Source organism: Elgaria multicarinata, chromosome 5, assembly GCF_023053635.1.
Source record: "Elgaria multicarinata webbii isolate HBS135686 ecotype San Diego chromosome 5, rElgMul1.1.pri, whole genome shotgun sequence".
NCBI lineage: Eukaryota > Metazoa > Chordata > Lepidosauria > Squamata > Anguidae > Elgaria > Elgaria multicarinata.
Window position 1 is genome coordinate 66,740,263 of NC_086175.1, and position 22,047 is coordinate 66,762,309.

Consider the following 22,047-nt stretch of genomic DNA (forward strand, 5'->3'; position numbering starts at 1 on the left):
CACACACACACACACGAGGAGGAGGGGGGGGGAGATGAGAAGCGAAGGCGCTTCCCTCGACCCAGAGCGAAGGATATTTAGGTTAATAGGACGGGCTTTGATCCGTGATCTCCTCCCGTCCCTGGCGACAGCGATCGGTGTTGTGCCTTTATCGCCTCACACCCGACCGTAGCCGACTAGTCACACCGCCTCAGAGAAGAAACACGCACACGCGCCATATCTCGCCTTTCCCACCCGGGCAACCAAGAGAAAGCCCCGTTTCTCGGAGGAGGAGGAGGAGGAGGCGCTTTCGGACTCCGTCTGGCCTACAGACCGCGAAGAGAAAATGTGCCGTGTCATAATAATGGCTCCCTCGCTCCTGTTCGAGGCGGGAGGGAGGGGAGGAAAGGTGACCTAGCCGCACACACGGGTGGGGTGGGTGGGTGTGAGGACCCGGAGAGAAGTGGGGAAGGGTGGGTGGAGGGGCCGCTCAAGGGCCAGATAAACAGGAGACCCGAGCTGGTCACAGGAAGGTTTGAGGATCGGTGTCCTCGAGGTCTCCCGGGATTCAACAGGAGGAGGAGGAGGAGGCAAGATGGGTGAAGCAACATGCCCCCACCCCGTGCTCGCACGCTCTCCTCTCTTCCCACTGTTTTGCTCTTTCTTTCTTCCTCTCTTTCACAAGGGCTGGATGGAGAGAGAGAGAGAGAGAGCCATCTGGGGTTGGGTGGCTTCTCATCTCATTACAGGGCATTAGGAGAGCCAGGCAAATATACAGCTATTAAAATTAATCGCCTCACGCTGTCAGCTGAACATAATGGAAATTATTTATAGGCCGCCGCCTACGTCGCGTTTATCGTCAGAGAGGCTCGGGGTGGTCGGTCGAGGAGGAGGAGGGCGAGGCGAGGCGACCGGGCGAAGAGAGATGGAGGCCCAGAGGGGAGCCGCCGAGGGGAGCCGGGCTCGATGTGGAGAGCTCAGGAAAAGAGGCTGAAGCGAAGGAGCCAGCGGCAGTCATGGCCCGTCGCGGGAGAAGACCGACTCGAGCCGGCCCCCCTGAGGACGAAAAAGGGCCCCTTGAATGGGTCGAGGAACAGGCGACTTGCAGTTCAGAGTCTAAACGCTGCAGGTCGGCAATAAAGGCGGGGGGAGGCGGGGGGAGGCATTGAGATCGCCGGCTGAGAGCCAAAAAGCAAACAGAGAAGGCATTTTACCAGAATACGTTCGGCAAAAGGGAAGAGGAAGGATCGAATAAAGAAAGCAAGAAAACACGAGATCTCCAACGTGTACCCAAAAAGGGACCACCCCCTGTCACCCGAATAACGTCCAGTTCGGCCTCTCTTTTGTTTTTTTACGAAGGCTCTACCGCCCTCATCCCCCATCCCGCTGAAACTTTTTCTTTTAAGAAAAGGAAAAGTTTTTACTTCCAAATGAGGTGTTTAGGATCCACAGTGAACCCGATCCACAACACATTTGAGATGAAGGGCCTGATTTCAAAACTGCTTGTTGACAGTATTAAACATACCTATTCGGAAACAACTAAATGAAATTTACTTATAGGTAAATGTGCACAGATTTTCCACAAACCCTCTCTTTTGTAGTCTCCCAACTTTATTTCCAAGGAAAGGAGTTTAGTTAGTATCTTAGCAAGGTGTCTCTCTCGTCTGTTCTGAAGCTGTTTTGGGCTCTTGTTGAGACCTAAATTACATCTTAAAATGGCGTGGGTTTGTTTGTTTGTTTCTTGCAAGGATCGAGACACTGCCGAAGACATTCGCTTGCCTGTATTTAAAGCCGGAATGTTTGCGGATCAGCTAAGGGATTAGTTGTTAATTGCTTGAGAGTCGGACTGAAGGGCCCTGGGAGTTCACCGTCCTTTGGGGAACGAATGTCTTCTCTCCAACTTTGGAGGCCGCGGGGCGGGGGAGGCGGGTGTGGGGGTGGATAAGCCTACTACATGGCAACGATCCACAAGAGGAAAGCCACGTTAGGGTTGCAATTCTATGCGCACTTCCCTGGGAGTAAGTCCCATTGAACCCAGGAGGGTTGTACTTCTGGGTAGACCTGCAGAAGATCGCGCAGTAAGCGGTTCATTCACGGTCATCCTCAAGCCTCTCGGAGTCGTCCTACTGCCCCTCCTCCCCAGTTCTAGGCTTGGAAAGACGCCCATTGGTATTGCGCTTACTCCTAAACAAGACAAGCACGCTCTGCTTCATGCAGAAGGGGCGGGGGATGGGGTGTATGGAATCATTTCAAGCGCCTGTTGTTGTTAAATAAAACAAAATGATGCATTTTAAAATGTTATCGGGTGTTGTTGTTTTTTGCTTTGTTTTTTGGTCTTTGATTTTGTTTGGGGGGGGTTGTTGGGGGGGTTGGCTTGGTTTACTTTTGGTTTTTTGGGTCTAGCTGCCATCTAAGCGGAGCTTTTCTTGCCAATACCCGCGAGCCCGGTTCCCAAAGGGTAAGCAGCCTCTTTCTTCCAGCTGTTAAATGAATCAAGGCCCTGTGACATGACGGATGGACGCTCCTCCGCTGTGGTCGGCCACGGAGAGCCTTGCCCGGAAGGAGGCGAAAGTACAGCCATCTAGGTGCGGGAGTGAGGGGGGGCAGGGGCAAGCCGGCGCGCTTTGCGAGAAGGCTGCGGGTGAAGGTGTGTATGTATGTGAGAGAAAGAGGCGGGGGGGGGGGTGGCGAGCGGAAGAGGCTCTGCCAGGCTTGGGAGGTTAATAAGTACACAGTTCTCTTTCACGTCCGCCCGAGGGCTGACTCGCAGCTCAGCGGGTAATTGACAGTCTCCAGCCCAAATTGAAACATGTGTTAACAACAAGGCCACGCATCCTAGGAGCTACCCGGGAGATCGCCTCCTCGCGGGTCCTGGCGGTGCATCCCTTGAAATCCTTCGGAGGAAAGATGTCAGGAGGTTTTCCCGAACACGTTTCTCCGCCAGCTGCACATCAGCTCTCCCGCTCTATGGCGGTTACCCGGGGAGAGAAGAGAGACCCTTTTGTTTCCAGAAAAGAACAGGCCAAACCCACCATCGCCACCTTTTTCGAGCCTGCATCCTCTTGGGTCCCCAAGGCAAAAGCGTATGATGCTCTGGGCCCTCCCATTAATTAGACTTTCAGAGGCTGGCATCGATGCTAAACATCCAACCGCAGTATATTGATCCCATTCCCTATTCCTTCTCTCCAGGCAAGCAGGAACGTTTCAAATGCAGCCTGTCGGCACATATGGATCCTTCTATACGTACTTCTATGCATTGCATGTTGATTTCCAATGCACCCTTTTAAGCGCTAGGCTGAATGGGAAGGAGGAGGCAATATTATTCAAGCCATATGGAGCCCCAGCCAGAGAAACCCGAACTCCTTGTAATTGGCATGAGGGGAATTCCTAGTTCAAGTAAGGACAAGCCGGAAGATCATACCATTTAATTCGGGATTACTTAATTCGGGGTTTCTACAACCATTCAGCATCGCTGAGGTTATATCAGAATCCCAAGTCACCCGTAAGCAAGCCTCGAATGAGTGGAGAAAATCAACCATTTAACGACCCTTTAAGCATTCCGGTGGTGGCTAAAGGGTGTTAAAGGGTAAGAGATCTGCATTAAGGGTCTCCATGTCTGAGATGAAAAGCCTTGGGTGTCTTTGATCTTTCTCCTGAGAAAGTGATCTTTGTTATGAAGATGCATGGATTAGGGCCTCAACTCTGAACATATGCATTGTAAGTCACATTATTGTGGATGAGATATGCATGTGCACATACATTTCTGTAACTGCCTTAAGGAGCTGGGCCTAATCTGCAAGTAAGATGTTAAGCAAAACCCCGCTCAGTATAACAAGGTTAATATTTAACCGTTTCCTGGACAGTTGTTCATTAACACTCAGATTGCAAGAATATCGTTTTCCTCCACCACCACCACCTCCTCCTCCTCCTCCCTCCCTCCCTCTCTCTCCAGAGAGATATTGAGAATCCATAGCTAGTATTCATGTTCCCAGACAATGTAATATATATTTAGCATGTAAATCAGGTGTAGGCAACCTGGCACTCTCCAGATTTTTGAGAGTGCAACTCCCATCAGCCCCAGACAGGTTGAACAATGATCAAGGATTATGGGAGTTGTAATCCAATGCATCTGAAAGACAGCAGGTTGCCTACCTCTAGTATAAACAGTCAGCAGAACCTTAACTCTTGGTTCTAGTGGGGTCAGAATTAAGTCTTTACTGTTAAGAAGGAAGACAAATTACTATACAAAAGGAGGGGAAATCGAATATGGAGGCCTTATACAGTGTACTTTATCTTGGGAACGCTCTGCCTCCAGAACAACTCAGCAAGAAGCCGGGCACCACAAATCCATGGGATTCAAGATGGGGAAGAACCCAGTGAGGCTCAAAAGGCATTTTCCCAAACCAGGTACTTTTCTAATGTTTCCTTTGACGGAGGTGGGTCTTCTCCACAATTTTTTATGGTTCACTGGGAGTAAGTCCCATTGAAATTAATGGGATTTACTTCTAAGTAGACATGAACAGTATTGCACTCTAAGGGCACAATCCTAGGCATGTTTAGACAGAGAAAGTCCTTTAACTCCCGTCATTCTCCTGCCAGCATAGAGAATGGCTAAGGAATGCTGGGAGTTGTAGGACTTTTTCTGAATAAACATGCATAGGATTGCACCCTAAGTAATTTGAAATCCCTATATTTACTCTTCAGTAAATAGTGTCAGCTCTTCAGCAGATGGCGGCAGCAACATTTTCCTGGGGAAAACCACTCAGCTTCTGCCCAGTAGGGCAATCCTTTAATTTTTGACAAATATATATATATATATATATATATATATATATATATATAATTTTAAATTCATTTATATTAAACTTCGTGGTACGAGGGCACTTCTGTTTACATTATCTACGGTAGAGACATAACTCGTCTGCTGTAAAGTAATGGACGAGCTGGGCAAAGAGAACGGCGGGAAGTCGGAGGCCACAGTCAAGCCACCTCCGGTAAGTGGAGTCACGTGCAGAAACGCCCGGTGACCCTCACCACCTTCCTGCGCGCCCCTTTGCAGCTGCGCACTGGAGGCCAGGGCACGGCGGATAAGCCCGTCTAATCCCTCACAGGTCATCCAGAACTGCAGCTGTCTGCCTTATCTTCTCCCCTTGGGGGCCAATCAAGGCCGTTCCAAAGGAGGGAGGAGGAGGAGGAGGGCTAAGGCTACCGCCTCCCTCCACCGCGACCAGCAAAGCCAGAAGGCTTAATGTAAAGCAGCCACGATTGTATCCACGGCGCTGCCTCTCTGCCGTCGTCTTTCTGGGAGAAGGATCATGAAAAGAACGGTCCCCCGCGGGAGCCGGCCGACCCCATCTCAAGGATGTGATCTGCCTGCCTGATGTCCCTCCGTGAAATATCTTCCAGCCCCGGCTCACATTATTCTATTCTCAGAACCACCGCGAATTCGCTCTCACGCCACGCACGCTGTTCCGGTGCCTGACGACCCCACAGCCCATCAAAGGGCTCTCTGAATTGGAAGCAGCGAACGAATAAACACAGGCGCGCGCTTTGGGCAGATCGCCAATACAGGGCTTCTCCCCGACCCTGAATTAATTGGAGTGGAAGATTTAAGATTTAGGACCATTTGCTCCACACGCCTAATGACGTTTACTGGGCGGTCCCCCTCCCCGTCTCCACTAGGGAACAACTTCCAATAAGTATACTTAGGGTCACTTTCTTAATAAACGGAAATCCAAACGGGTTGGTGCACACAGGTCCGTTCATCACTTGATGACTGCAATGTCATGTGAGGACGTGTGAATGAGCCAACACTGACCGACCACTACAGAGGGAACTTGAGCATCACCCCGAACGCCATGCTTCTTAATGCAGTCAGTTCAAACGGTAACCTGTCAGTCATTAGGCGCTGAGTGAGTGCGTCTGTGAACCGCAAGAGAGCCAGTCGTGAGCTGGCTCCTCGTCTCCACCAGGTTGTAACTGCTGTAGATTGGGGGCGGAGGGGTGGGCTTGTGCAGAGAAATACTGCAGGGATCTGGCAAAGAATCGTTGGGCGCAAGTGCAAACTTCCCCCAAGGAAGTTCCCTGTAGTGGCTGGAAGTTGCACGTGGAAGCCTTGGGCCACCAACCCCAGATCTGTGAGGGCTTCCAGATGTTGTTGGACTCCAACTCCCATCAACTTCAGCCCAGAGAACCAATTATTGGGTGGTGGGAGTAGTAGTCCAGCAGGTTCTCCACCCCTGCCTTAGCACCTCTAGCTATCCCACCCACACTTATTTTGGAGGGAGTCCCGTTGAACTCAGTGGACCTTCGGAGTAAACACTACACAGAGTTATGCTGTAAAACAAGGGTGGGGGAACATGCGATTGTATTCCATCAGCCCCAGCCAGGACGGCCAGTGATCAGGGATGATGGGGGTTGTAGCCCATTGACATCCCGAGGGCCACACGACAGCTCCACCCCCACCTCTTGAGAGTCCCAGAAGCCCGACGTCCATGGGCAGCTTCTACCGCCTGCGCTCTCGTTTGGGATCGGAGCGCCCTCGGAAGAAACCGGCTTGTCGGTGTGGGAAGCCCCCGGCCTCTGCTATTTCCTCGTCTAGCAGGCTTTCCGAAACGTTCCGTCTGCTGCTGCTGCTGCCGCTCTGCCAGGTCCGGCTCCCTGCCTCCTGCCAGCTCTTATTGAATATAATTTGTCTGATCGATCGACTTGCGGGCAGGTGGGGAGGGGGAGGGGAGAGGGGGAGAGAGTGTCAGACTTCAGAATCTGCATATCGCCCTTCGAGATCCCGCTGCTGACAGAACAAGGTCTGCCAGTGGCGTGGAGCTGCTACCAGCATGTCAATGGAATGGTGGTGAGGTAATCAGATTCCCAGCCGAGGAGAGGGGTGTAGCGAGCGAGCGAGGAAAGAGGGCGACGTGTTTGACGAAGTTGGCCAGTCCGCGAACTGCTCGACGCAGCGTGGACTCGGAGGCACTCTCTTCCCCGCTTTCAAGCATCCACTAATTTACACACACACACACACACACACACACACACACACACACACACACACACACACACACACCACAACCTCCAGTCTGTGGTCGTTGCGTGGCTGGGGGGGTGTTTCTTCTGCTTCCAGAATTTGCCGGCGGCGGATGCCTCCCGCGTGCTGCTGCTGAGCCTTGGCGCAGCTTTGGCTTGGCTTTGCCTTCCGCAACCGAAAGTAAGGCCAACATCGCCTCGGGCGAGGAAGGAAGAGGCGGCGGCAGCGGCAGCCTTTGGTAACCAGGAACAGATACGAAGGCCGCGCGTCTTAAAACGGATTGCCCCACTACGACGGGGTCCGGAGAAAAGATTTCAGTTCTTTCTTAGGGGCGTCTAGATAAATATTCTACACACACACACACACACACACGTGTCCCATCCTCTGTTCTTAAGAGAAGTGCTGGGCCTCAAGCCGACTTGAAAGCCACAACTTTTGGCTCAGATACCCCAATACTAGCTTTATGGGCTTCTTGCAGTAAAGCACTGGTGAGAGAAGGGGAAAGGCGCCCTGAACATGCCCGGAAGACCTCGCAGTTATTGTTCCCCGCATTCTACTGGGTTGTGACATGCTGATCCCGGCAGGCTCAAATTCCGTCCTGCCCTTCCCACTATTGACGGAAATTAGTGCAATTAAATCAGGGGAAATTATTTTCATTCCATCAGCTTGACTGGGAATTAGGATGGGGTGGGGGTGTCCTTGTAACGTGGGGATACATAGAACCACCGCTGGGGAAACGAGGTTCCATGAAGACAACAGCTGAAATTGTCCTCTGCTAAGGCTGCTTGGAGGCATTTCTATCCCATCTACAAACTACTTGAACCACGGTACTTTACGCTTCAACTTTCCTCCACCTGGACCTTCCTAGGAAGCAGATCTCATTGAGATCTATGGGACTTTCAGAGGGTCCAGGTTGAAGTCAATGGGGCATCTTTGCCCTTCCTAGACACCTTATTTCAGTGGAGTTATTTCCCAGTGGATATGTTGAAGAGTAAGATGCAGTTCGCATCACTACTTCTAGCTAATGTCCAGTATGTGCCAAGACTCCCGGGGACATCTGGCAATAGAACCCTGGACTGGTCTAGTTGTACTTCTAAAGGCTGAAAGGCAATGCACACTTTCTTGAGAATAAGCCTCACTGAACACAGTGCACAGTGCGGGAAAACCAGTGTGTTGTAGTAGTGAGAATGTGGGAGACCAGAGTTCTAATCCCCACTGGGCCATTAAACTTATTGGGTGACTTTGAGTCAGTCACTGGCTTTCATACTAGCCTACTTCACAGGGTTGTTGTTGTGAAGATAAAATGCAGAGGAGGAGGAGGATCGTGTAATCCACTTTGGGTCCTTGCAAAAGGGGGGGGGAGGCAGAGTATAAATGTAACAAATAAATAAATAAATAAATCTTACTTCCAAGAAATCAAGCCTAATCCTAATCCTCTCGGATTTCGAGAAATGGCCTTTCCCTCCTTTCATTCTATATTTCCTTACCCTAGAAATCTCAATGAGTGTCGCGATGCAGACTGTCGTCCTACAAACCTGCCTCTTACACACCATTTCACCTCCCCAACTCCGCCCACAACCAGCTACTTCTCTTCCCCAGTTTGAGAACTGGGCCTGCAGGATTTCCTAGTGCAGACCTCGCATTCAGTGATTCCAGTGGGGCCTCAATTCACACTTTGGAAAAGCCGAAAAGAGCATTGTTTTAATGGGCGTATTTGAAATATGTCTCTGGGTATATATGTGATATATATTCACCACGGTATCTATCTATCTATCTACTTAGAGTCCAGGCCCTTAAGAAGGCCAACCTCTCTCTACATCCCCACCCCCCTTTGCAGAATCATATACTGCTCAAGCTTTTCGGTTGCATCCGGTCTGAAGACACGTTTAAGCGTTTTTCCAGACTTTAAAATGTGCAGGACAATATAAGAGAATTTTCCTTCCCCCACCCCTGTACTCCTTAAAGTCCTTTTAAAGGAGTCGTTGAGTTTGTCATCCGCTCCTAACCGGATTTAGTTGGAAGCACATTCCACAGAAATCAATGGGAAAATGGGGGGGGGGGAGGGGGTTCTTATAATTGTTGGATTCGTGTGAGAATCGGAGCAAGGGGGAGGGGAGCCACATCCAAACGCATTTCTCTAAAAAATATTGACAAGAGTAATCGCCTCCTGGCGAAGAGCTCGCGCCGCGAGGTTTTGTGCTAGAGAGATATTTTATTGCCGGGTAATTATTCCCGATTCCCCCTCCTAACGAAGGGCTGTAAGTGAAAACGCTGCCAGAATCTATTAAATGTCGCCAAGGCAGAATTGAAGTCAAACTGCTGCTGGGTTTACACGCCCCCTGTTGGAAAAGATCTTGTAATTAGGGAGAGCTCTCCCGCCGGAGGAGGCTGCAAATCAGGGCCCGAAGGCGGGGGGGGGGGGGGGGGAGGAAGAGAGCCGACGACGAGAGCCGAAAAACATCCTCCTTTCTTCCTCAATGCAAATAAGGTTGCATTGAAACGACAAGCCGAGAGATCGTTATGCAACGTGCAGCAGATGTTACTTTCCGCATTGCCTGGTGGAACGGGGGGCGGGGCGGGGGGGACCATACGTGAAAAAGAGAAACTCTCCCCTCCCCCCTTTTTTGCAAATGCTTTGCTTCTTTTCAACACCTTGATTCACGCTCAGCGTTGACGTTAACAGCTATTAAAAGATAGGCAAGGCCACAGTTATTAACGTTGCGCGACTGTGTTTACTCTCCCCTATGAAAGCCGCTCTGTCTCCATGCCAGCATTCTTATTGTTCGCCTCCTTTTACAGATGGGGAAATCTAGGTCCAAATCCCCGGTAGTTCGGCATTTGGACAGCTGCTAGCGTTTCTGTTCCACAGACACGATGAAAGACAAAAGAGGCAAAGCGAAATCTTTCCTTGGAGGAGAGCTGGTGTGCGAGTAGGCAAGCTTTCCGGCTGCACCAGTGACTTCATCAGACAGAACGGTGCCTCGGGTTGCGTTTCTAACTAGCATAGTTACCTGGAAGTAAATCTCAGTTGGCAACCCACTTCCAAGGAATCAGGGTTAAAACGATCACTCTGTAAGTCTCTCATACCCAGCTGCAAGTTAATTCCCTCTCTATACGGAGTGTTTACACATGGATCCTAAAATGAAACCGGCAGGGCTTACATTCGTTGGCCTAATACGTTCCTTGCCTTTCCGTTTTGCCTGTAACCGGAAAGCTTGCATACCCCTCCACCAATTAGCTGCTTATTTTTTATGCGTTCAGACATGAGAATTCCTTGGGGATGTCACTTACTCTGAGACAGCCCCGGTCCCACTGCTTTTAATAGGATTCCATCCCTATAAGGATTCGGAACCTTATCAGGCCTCCCGTTCAGATTTTTACTTAATCCCTTAAATTTGCTGGTACCTCTTGATTGGGTAGTAGGTTCAAAAGGCTGCTTACTCTCCACTCCAATATTACACAGGCCAAAGGTACTTACGCCATGAGCAGCCAGATCCCTAAGGATTACTTTGAAACTTAGGCTTGCTGGTTGTATGTGGGCTCCTCATTCCCTCCCCCTCCCCAAGACGCCAGCAGTGGTTTGTTGGAAGTAGAAAGGAAGGCTGTATAAAAATATAAAGGGGTGCTGCTTGCAATGTTAGTCCTACTTAGAGGAGACTCACTGAAATGAGTGGGACTTAAGTTAGACTAACATTGGCTTTAACACAATGCTTTAAAAATATCTAGATGGGCTTCTGTGGAAGAAAGAATTTTTAAAATGTTTGGATAATCAAACATTCACTCAAAGGAACTAGCTATTCAATAGGATTATAAAATAAATAACGCACAGTGGATAACCAGAAACTCCAATTATTAGGAATCAGAGAAAGGTGACTATTACTCATATGCGAAGATTAATATTTAGTCCATTTACTTCGTGAAGACACCTGCTAGTTAGTAAGGAACTATAATTACTGTATTTATGTCTTTAAATGGTCCGCTCTAAGTTTATGCAAGTAACATTTAATTTACTACAAACTTATTAGATACTTCACTATTCTGCAGATGGGGGAACTGCACATTCAGAGACAGTGAAAAGATGGGGAGGCATTGGAACGGAAGGCCAAATCATTCCTGTCCTTTTGTGTGCATACCAAACCCTTTCTGAACCCAGCCAGAATACTTTCCTGGTAGTAAATAATCCTACTTTCTTCCAAACACACGATGGGATGTTTTTCTTCAATTCCTAATGCTTCTAAATTTTACTTAGGGAAAAATCCTACCCCTGTGGTCGAAAACATCACGGGCCTTTCTAGTTAGGATGACTTACAGCCGGAATAGGATTCAAATCGATGAACTCCTGCAAGCAAAATATAAACTCCCCCAATCCTCCTTCCGGATCACTAGGCTCCACGAACGCAACTGGCAACCCCCAGCTGACGAAATCAGCCGTGTTTTCTGTACTGCGAGGAAGGGCCCGCATGTTGAAACGACGACCAAGATGCTATTCCGTGCACGAGTGCAAGCAGCCTCAGATCCCCACCGTGGAATCGGAAAAACGGAATTCATTTCTGCACTGCAGAGCAAACACCTCGCCTGGCGCCCTGGCATGCTAATGCGCCGCGGCGTTTAAGAATGCCCAGGGCGCCACCACCGCCTGTCACTTAAATCTTGTCTGGTCGGAGGCTGTCACCTCCGGTGTGTGTCTGGCAATGCTGCGCGATGCCCCTACGCGCACGAAGTATGATGGCCCACAGGCGCTGGATTTTCAAAGGAAGCCACCATTGTGACAAACATTTGGCCTATCCGTTTTAGAAATCGGCGAGCGGACGGGCTCGAGGTTTCAACCTTTTCCTGTTTATAAAGCAGCTAGGCACGGTAAGTTGCTATTTACAATAGGAAGGAGGCTTGCAGAGGGAAGTCTCTCAACTTTTGCCAGCTCATTGTTGGTTTGGTGAATCGAGAGAAGATCAGCCGACAAAGCGATCTGGCAGCCGCCGGAGTATTCATAACCGACCTGCATCCTGTCCGACTGGAACTCAAGAAGGTTCAACACAATCCATGCGAACGGGGGCGCGGGGGGCGGGCGGGGAGCATTGCCCGGTTTCCGCAAGCAGCGACTAGTCGTCCTCCCCACTTACCGAGGACGCCTCACAGGCAACGCAAGCCTCCAGGTTTCTCCCATGATCGACTGCCTTTTCAGAAAAGTCTCTTTGCCAAACGCACCTTGCGTGTTACTAGTTCCCCTGCCAGAAACATGGCTAAGTGCCTTAATGGCGAGAACGGAGTCATTCGTTCATCAGGGCATGTTCTCCATTCATACATGGGAGACGAGACAGCCTGTTTTCCGAAACAGAATTCATACCAACAATAACGGGTCTCGGTTTGACACAAAGAGCAGGAAAGAGTTCAAGGGCATCTGCCACGACCAAGCCCTTCCCTTCAGATTTAGGAGAATCACACGGAAGAATCGTCTAGCCAAGCTGCTTGGAGTTTGAACTAGGGTCTCGAAGATCCGGCGTAATCGGATCATTTTCTCTATATTTCGCTTAAGCGGATGTGAGGGGCTGCTGTGGGGAAGCGGGTGTCTTATTTCAGTACGTCGTAGCTCCGTCTGCATCACGAATGTTCCTTTGTCAAGCAACCTTTTTGGAACGGGCCGCCATTCCACCCACACGCCCCTTCTTTTAAGCTAATACCTCCTGTAGGAAGTGCAAACGGAAGCCCTTTATGCACAGCGCCAGCTTGCCCACTCGCGCCGGCCGGGGACTCCCCTCCCCCAGTCCCCATGCGGTTTCTTAGTATCTGCGAGCTGGAAACTACCAGCATCTCCTACTTGGCCTGGAGCAAGTAAGTTTGTGCCTAGCAAACCCTGTCAACACGCAGGCGCCGGCGCCGCTTCCCTCCCCTCCCCGACCTGCTCGGTGTGCCTGGCGGTGCCCCCTGGAGGTGACTCCATCCTCCTCGCTTTCCCGCGCCCCTTCTCAGCGGTCCAGAGGCGTGTGCTGCGGATGCAAATGGCGTCTTCGCCTTACCGCTCACTCACACCCTGGCATCGCTCTCCCCCAATGCTCGTCCCGCCCCGGCGCTCGCTCTCGCCAGCACCTCTTGCCCTGCGCGCTCGTTTTACCAACTCGCCGCCCACTGTCGGGGAAAGGGCCCGGGGTGGGAAGAACCCAAGCAGTTGCCGGCGGCCTGGCTGGCGCAGAGCCGCGGCTGGGTCCGGCCACACACTCGTCCTCCCTCCCGCCCTGGCCTGCAAACTGAGGCGTGCCGTTGTCTGTCTGCGCTGGCTGACGGCCCCGGGAGAACCCCGGCGGCCGCGGGCAGGCGGGTGAGCCAGAGGAAGGCCGCAGCGCACGGCGCTCACCTCCGGCGGCCTTGCGCGAGGCCGCCCGGGCGGGTATATTCTGACGCGGCCTCGCTTTGCCGCCTCGCCACCCCCGCGTCTTGAGAGCGCGAGGAAAGGCCGGCCTGCTGCCGCCATGTGTCTTTTCAGCCAGCAGCGCAAGAGGAGACCCCCACTGTCGGCGGGGGCGGCCGGGTCAGGCGCCGAGGAAAGCGCCTTTGTGCAAAGCCACAGCCGCGGGCTTCAAGCAGCAGCGAACGCTTTCGCTGCCTCTGCCGGCCTCTGCCGGCCGCGCCTTGAATTGCACAGCGAAGCCGCCGGCGCCGCACTTGGCTCGCCTCCTTCCTGCCACGCAAAGGCGTGTGTGTGCGCCAGAGAGATAATCCCCCGCCACTGTGCAGCTGTCACACATGCCAACTGTCCTTGTCAAGGGAGGACAACCCCGCTCGCTCGCGCGCGCGCTTGCCAAGGCAGCCCGCTCTTCTCCTCCGAGCTGTCCCTTTAGCAAGCAAATCGCACAGCGGGTTTCCAGGGAGGAGAAGAGGAGAGGAGGCGATGATGAAAACCCCTCCTGTCGCTCACGCTGTTCCCGACCCCAGTCAATCCTCTCCAATGTTGGCAGGCTCGCCGATTCATCCTCGGACCATAAAGCAGCTCCAGCCGCGAACTGGGTCAAAGGCTGGCACTTCCTCCGCTGGACTCATCGACTGAAATAAAACCTTGCTGATTTTCATATTTTGAACTGTGCTTCAGGTCGCAACACCACACTCGTTGTAAACACATTCATTTCCTTCCATTTCCCCCACTTTTTTGTAAAGGGAGGTGCGGGAGTTCAAGCCTGTTGTGATTACTCCGGGAGAAAGGAATTCTCACGTATTCCTTCAGACGTTCATTGAAAGCAGATTTTTCCTGGCTGAGGCCCAAGTTAAGCCGCAACATATGATAACACTAGTTGACTGAGAGAGGCACTTACTTCCAGACAGTGTTTCATTTCAAAAAACAGAGGTGCTCCAACTCAAGCCGTCTGAGGCAAATGGACAGTTGTGTTCCACTTGAGACAAGTAAAACAAATGATATAAGCAGGAACTTGCAGCGCGGGATAGGTAAGAAGATGGCTAGAAAAGAGTTCCAAGCACTTTAAACGCATTCAAATCCACAGGCCTGGATGGACTACACCCAATGGCACCGAAAGAGCTTGAACACACTTCAGAGCCATTGGCTGAAATCTTTGAGAATTTTTGGAGAAAGGATGAGGTGTCCAAGAATTGGAGATGGTTAAATGTCCCCATCTCCCAAAAAGGGGTCAGGAGGCATATCCCGAAAACAACAAACTTGTTGGGGTGACTAAGTACCAGGCAAAATTCTAGGAGCCAGCATATGTTTATCGAGGAAAAAGTCACACCAGACTAACCAACTATCTCTACAGAGAGAGAGGGAGGGAGAGAGAGAGACTATTCTGGTAGATCATGGGAACACCATGGACATAGTGAGTTGGATTCAGCATTTGCCTTCTGTGATAGAAGGGTTCCATTAATGGAATGTGTCTCTGCTCAGGTTTTGGGGATCCTAGCCACCCATAAGCAAATCGCAATTCAGGGCTTGATCATACCAACATTTTATCACAATCTCATCATGCCTGTTTTGCTGTTTTGCAGTGCTGTACTCACATGACATCATGCCTTTCCTTCAGTCACCCTGCCTCTTCCCTTCCATTTTTTGTGTTTTCCTGGAGCAGGGAAAGTCCGGTTTATTTCATTAATGCAGGATTATAGTGCCCTTCCACCCCCACGTATTGCCATCTCTGCACTATGTCTTTTGTTGGGGGCATGTGCTTTAAAAGCTTCCGTCTATCACAATGTCCATCAATGAAAAGAACCAATGAACTGGAGGGGGAAGGAGATGGGGCAGGGTGGGGCAGGGTGGAGTGGGAGAGCAAAGAGGCGAAAGGAGATTTCACCTGTACAGTGGCAACACCACAAACACACATGAAAGAGACCATTAGCTTGACGCGGTAATGAATGGAGGTGGAAATCATGGAGGCAAACCAGGAAAAAGAAGTAGGTGTGATGGAGCCCTCTCTCCATTCAGCAGGGTCCCCTGACCCTCTGGTCAGCATTTTCAGAGGGTTGGAAGAGCTGCCAAGGGAAGGAGGGGGCAGGGAAAGCTGCTTCTGCCAGCCCAGTTGCATGCACATAAATCTGAATCCAACCCAGTATATCTTGATTTCAGCAAAGTATTTGCCAATGTTTCCCATGATATCCTTGCTGACAAGATGGTAACATTTGTTTTGGATGCTATTACTGTTAGGTGGATCCAGAGCTCATTATACCAAGGGAGTGCTCATTAATGGCTCTGCTTCAGCCTGGAGGGAGGTCTGGAGTGGTGCCTCAGGGCTTCATCCTAGGCCCTGTGCTATTCAACATTTGTATAAATGACTTGGATATGAATGTAAAGGGGATGCTTATGAAATTTGCAGATGATACAAAGCTGGGAGGCATACCTAACACCATGGATGACAGGCTGGAACACTAGGTGGAAACTAGCAAGACAAAATTCAACACAGATATACGTAAAGTGTTGCATTAGGTACTAAATAAATGAATAAATAAATAAAACCAAATTGACAACCATAGGCATGCAGATGGGGTGTGCCTGATGTGCCCAGGCACACCCTAATATCCTCAGGTGGGGGGGCCTCCGCTTTCCAAAAAAACCCTCCCACTGCTCCCATCGGCGACAGGATGATGTGCTTTCCAGAAATAAAGCAGGCACAGGTACAGCACCTCCTGCTTCCATCCCTGCCAGCCCACTGGCTGGCTTTCCTTAGTGGGCTTGGGACATGTGTGCTGCATCACCAGGGTACTGCCTCTTTAAGACCTGGAGTCCGGGTTTTAAAAAGGCAGCGCACACTGGCGATGCGGTGCATGTGCCCCGGGCCTGCTAAGGAAAGTCAGTCAGCGGGCTGGCAGGGTTGGAAGCAGGTTGGGCTGCAATTCCCAACAGGGCTGGAGGCTGTTGGGAATTGTAGTACAACACACCTGGAGGGCAGGTGGCAAGTTGGTGAAGCGTGATGCAGATTTTTATTTTTTTAAAATAGTGGTGTTGAGTTTAGGAGCACAATCCTTTCAACGCCTTTACATGGAAGCCAGTCCCCAGAGTTAGACCAGGCAAGTGCATTCCCACTCAGATCTGGAACGTATTTACTTGGAAGTAACCCACACAGTTTATGTTGTCCTCGTCCTCCCTATGTCTCTCTTTCCTTGGCAATCCCAGGACACAAGGTGCATAGCATTAGGCCCATTTCTAGAGCCTCCAGAAACAGGCCCCTCTGCCCCCTCCCGCGTCCAAGAAAGGTGTGTGCAGCCAACTCATCTGTGAAGCTGCCCTTTCTCTGTGAAACGTAAGGCGCGAATCAGCCCAAGAGCAAACTTTGAAGCCCCGGCGGCTCTTTAAAGTGTCGCTGTTCTGCCTTGTGTGGTGGGCTGCAGGCAACAATGGAGGCCATGATCGCCTCCTCTAGGCTTTCTTCTCGCGCCTGGCCTGGCCGAGGGGCCTGGGTTTGTACGGCGTGCAGGAAAAGAGGCGTCCTCGCAAGGCAGGTATCTCCTTTCAGGGCCTCGCAAGCTTGTGCTGTTGCTACCCGTTTTGCTGCTGCTTCTGCTGCAGGAGCAACAGCAGCAGTTGTGCCGCCAGAGCCGAGCGCGCCTCTGGAAGGGAGGGGCCTGACCATGATGCACCCAGTTGGTATTAGAACACTTCACCTTCTATTTATAGGCGCTCCACCAACCGCAGAGCACTCTCCATCTCTCCAGCTCTGTCTGCCGTGGCTCAATTCAACCCCATAATAAACCACTCTCTTCTCCCTACAGCGGCAGGGGGGAAATCCTGCACTCGATCCCCCACCAGCCACTCAAAGCGGGCGCCATGCCTTGTCTCGCTTCCCGACCCTGCCTGCCCGCTGCCAGGCAACTTACTTTTCCACTGCGTGCCTGTCCAGCGCACGGCTCCAGGTCCTGGAGCTATGCGCTGGATGGGCACACAGTGGGAAAGTAAGTTGCCTGGCAGCGGGCAGGCAGGGTGGGCAGGCGACATGTGGTGGCGTCTGCTTCCAGTGGCTGCATCTTTTCTGGGCGTGCCGCGGAGGGAGGGACGTAAAACGCTTGTCCGCGCTGCCCCTCCCCTTCCGCCTTTATGACTGTATATTAAATAAATGTTTAATAATAATAATAATAATAATAATAATAATAATAATAATAATAATAATAAAAAATAATTAATAAAATTCCTAGGGGGGGTTCACCCTAATAAATGTGCTGTGCACCCCTATGGAGACAACACTAGAATGGGATAGTAGTACATGTGAAAAGGATCACGGTGTCTTAGTGGATCGCAAACTGATTATGAGCCAGCAGTGTGATGCAGTTGCTAAAAATGCTAATGCAATCTTAGGCTGCATTAACCCAAGCACAAGTGTCTCAATCAGGAGAATAGTTCCACTTTATCCTGGGCTAGTCAGGCTGCATTTGGAGCATTGTGTCAATTTCTGGGCACCATATTTTAAGAAGGGCATTGACAAACTGGAGTACGCCCAGAGAAGGGTGACCAGAATGGTGTTGGGTCTGAAAACCAAGTCCTATGGGGAACACGCAATAGAGCTGGACATGTTTAGCCTGTATTATGGGGAGAGATAATAGCTATCTTGTCTTCAAATATTGGAAAGGCTGTCATGTAGAAGGCAGAACAGAGTTGTTCCCTGTTGCTCCAGAGTACAGGACTAAAATCCTGTACTCTGGAGCAACAGAGTGGAAATTCCAGGGAAGCAGATTTCAGCTAAACATTAGGAAAAGGTCTTAACTTTAAACTCTCTTTGATAGTGGAAGACACTGTTTCTAGGGGTGGTGGTTATCCTGGCGAACTATCTGTCAGGGATGCTCCATTGCAGATCTTGCATTGATGGGGAGCTGGACTAGGTGACCTCTAAGGTCCCTTCCAACTCTAGCTCTCTACACAGAATTTCACTATGATTCCCCAGTGATGAAGGGTGGGGAAGGCATCCTGCACTTGCTCCACAAAAAATTAAGAAAAGAAAAGAAAAAACAGTCCTCGTCGTCGTCCCGTTCACACATTCCATAACATCCTAACACTTTAATCAGATTCCAGGATGGAGAAGACTGGTAAAATTCAGTTCAGCTTCCTCCTATTATAGTTAGGGACCTGGATTCTAAATTAATTTCATGTAACGACCGTGCAGTTCTATTCTATACACGTTTCCCGGTAGTAAGAGAAACTGAATTCAATGGCACTGTTGCCCCAATAAATGGCATGGAGTCAATGTTGCAGTCTTAACGTGAGGAAGGCGGCACCTTCGCGGTGCTCCCTGCTTGAAGAAGAATAAATCACTCTTGTTTGAAGTTACATTTCCCTCTCGGATTGGAGCGTTTCTACGAGGATTACTTCAGTTGTAATAATAACTCTCAACAAGCAAATGGTCTGAAGATCGCGCGTAATAAAACTTTAGGGTTCCGGATTTGCAGACTAGTAGGGAAACAGGAAAAGGATCGTTGTGCGTGCTTAGCAGGGACAGCTTAAAAATGGATTCAGGACAGAGACATTCAGCTCCCCCATTTTAGACCATTTCTGGTGTTGTAGCTGACTAGTAAATTGCGCTTTAAAAAATCCTCTGACATGTTCAAACTTGGAACGCAAAGGCTCATTGATTAGTTCACCCTTTACCGCACACATTAACCACCTCGTGGTCCTTCGCGAGCAATAAAAGGGCAGCGTTGCCATCCTTTCATTTCATCCTTAAGAGGGAAATGGGGAAGAGTCATCCTGAATATATGTGGACCAGAGACTGGTAACTGTTCTGGATTAGTGAATACGAAGTTAATAGTAGTGTCGTATAAGGGTGGGCTTCCGCACCGCCCCCCTCTTTTTCTGGAGGGACTGTAATGGCATAGGGAGCAATTGATCACCAGATCAATGGCGATTGTTATTGCGCACTAACTAATCAGAAGCGGATATCTGTGATCCGGTGTACGTCCCAGATGCAATCGGAAGGAATGCCTTGGGCGTGATATGCACCCCCACCCCAGGCTGGGCACTCTTTTACCCCCACAGTGCGGGCTTGCTAAACTGCCCAGAGCTTTTTTTGCAGGCGCAGGTCAGTCCCGTTGACGCGATCGCCCTTTTGATTCCCAGCCACGACTCCTCCTAGTCTCGGCGGTCCCGCTCCATTGCCTGCTGCTGCTGCTGCTGCCGCCGCCTCCGGGACTGCTTAGCACGTGACCCACCCCCGCCGGCGCTCCTGCGAAAGCAGCTGCCTTGTTCTGAGCACAAACAAGCCATTCCGAGGGCGGCCCCTGCCTGCCTGCTTCTCCTTCCGCCTCCTCTGCTGCCAGTCAAACGCAAGCGGGGAGCCCGTGGTTAGGCCCGCCGACCAGCCTGCTTGCTACTGGGGGAGGAGGAGACGCGATGGCTTGGAAGATGGCTGAACGGCGCTTCCTCCTCGGCGAGGGAAGAATCGGCTCTGTGATGGGGGCGCCCGGCCTGCCCCTTCCCCTGCCTCCCCCACCTACCCACCCCCTTCCGTCTGGGCGCTTTGAATAGGAGGGCTGCGCTCCCGATCGCCCGCGCTCATCTCCCTCGCCCGCTCTCGTCCTCATCTCAAGCCAGCAGTGTCGAAGCGAAGAAGCCAGGCAGGGAGGCGCACGAAACCAATGCCGGTTTACACGGAGAGGAATTGCCCTGCTCTTTTCTTCTCTCGTGATATGCCGGATGGTTGCCGCAAGACAACGGTGCTGAAAGAGGACCGACTCTAAGGCGGCAATCCTATAAACACTTACCTGGAAGTAAGGCCCGTTGAACTCAAGGGGGTTTACTTCTGACCATACATGCCTAGGATTACCCTGCATCTCTGCTTTAAGAGGTGGTTCTGGAAATGTATGCGTTGGGCACAATTTGCAAGCTAGTAAACTAGGAAAAGTTGCCTTGAGGGAAGCTCACCGGGTTGTGGTTGTGGGGATAAAATGGAAAAGAGGAGGATTGTGTACACTGCTTTGGGATCCCTGGAGGGGGCGGGGAGCGTAATATACATGTAATACAATCAAGAATAAACATTATGGGGCTAAGGTGAGATTAGCAATTTGCCTTCTGAGAGAGAAATGCTTGCATTTTGCAAAAGGGTTTAAATATAAGCCCACTTATTTTCTTTCAAAAATGTGCCTCATTGGTGAGCTGCTCAGTACAGCGAATATTCAGGCTTGCACTTGTGCACTTAGGGCTGTGTGATTAGGTGTCAGTGTCCGTACAGCTGATCCTCAACACATTAGGCGTGATCCAGTTAAGTCCCATTAATTTCAATGGCAGAAATATAAGCACACACTTAATGCTTCCATTGCAATCCTCAGTGGGACTTAGATGAGTTTAATTGGGCCCAGATAGTGTTTGGTGTGTTTAGGGTTGTTAGTGACATGATTATTTCAAAGAAAGCCCCATCCAAATCAATTTTACTTACTTCCAAGTAATGAGGTTTAGAATCTGGTTATTATTATTTATTTTCTTTTTCTGAATTTGTATATATCCATAGCAGTGGTACATATGAAATGGATACATATGAAAATACAACTTTCTAGCAATTATACATAGACTTCAACAAAAGCAAACCAGATATATAAATAAGCATCCATTTGAAGGTGGTGTCTATATGCCACCCATTCAGATGCTGAAATGTTATAAGGTCCTCAATCTATTGCATTACAGGAGGTGAGTGTTTATCATTCCAATGTTGTTTTATCGGTCCTTTAGCTGTCAAAGGGCTACAGTAAATTCACTTATGCTGACCATTCATTAATTTCCATGAAGCAGGTAAATAGTTTAAAGAATGTGTACATCAGCAAATGTTAAAGACTGTTCCAGTACACAATTTATCTGTATAAGCTGGATTCGATGTCACTTACTGTGAAGCAAATTCCATATAGACAAATGCTGAAGTCATGTGCCAGTGGCATAGACAGTTGTATAGTTGTGTTCTCTGTTATCTGCTCCCACTGATGAATTGTGCTTGAGCTTTGCTTTGATGCAAGCCTTATTTATCATTATGTCCTCCACCTTCTTATGTTCACAATGGATTAAGCATACAATAATAGTGGACACTCAAGCAAGACACTCTCATTCTCTCATATCCATATTAGGTCAACTCAAGGTCACCAAAATGACTTCATGGTCATTAGCTTTGCTGGTTGGGGTTGATGGATGTTATAGTCCAACACAGGTGGGAGAAGGCTGAATTATTCAATTGAAGATCTATCTTGGAACTATTCCAGTTCTCACCATGTTTTATGACCCTAAGGAAAGTTTTACAAAGGAAGACCTGCATCAATGAGATAGTAGCAATTTCCTTTGCTAATTTTGCTATGTATATCTGTTGTTAAAACAGTGCTTTCACTCTGTCTGCTCAGCCATCTGCTGTTCCCATTCAGTCCTTCAATGGCAAAGTGCTGCATATTATATCACACACATTTCCAAGGCAACAATGTGATGGCATAAAATACCATATGATGATTTCATGGGGCTAAGTTGGAAAGGGGGGGGGGCTCTCAGTGAAGCAAACATTTGGAATAAAGTATAACCAAACAATGAAATAGATTTCCCCACTCCACACACACCCAATATTTTTTCATCACGTTTATCCCAGACTCACTTTAAAGGGGGG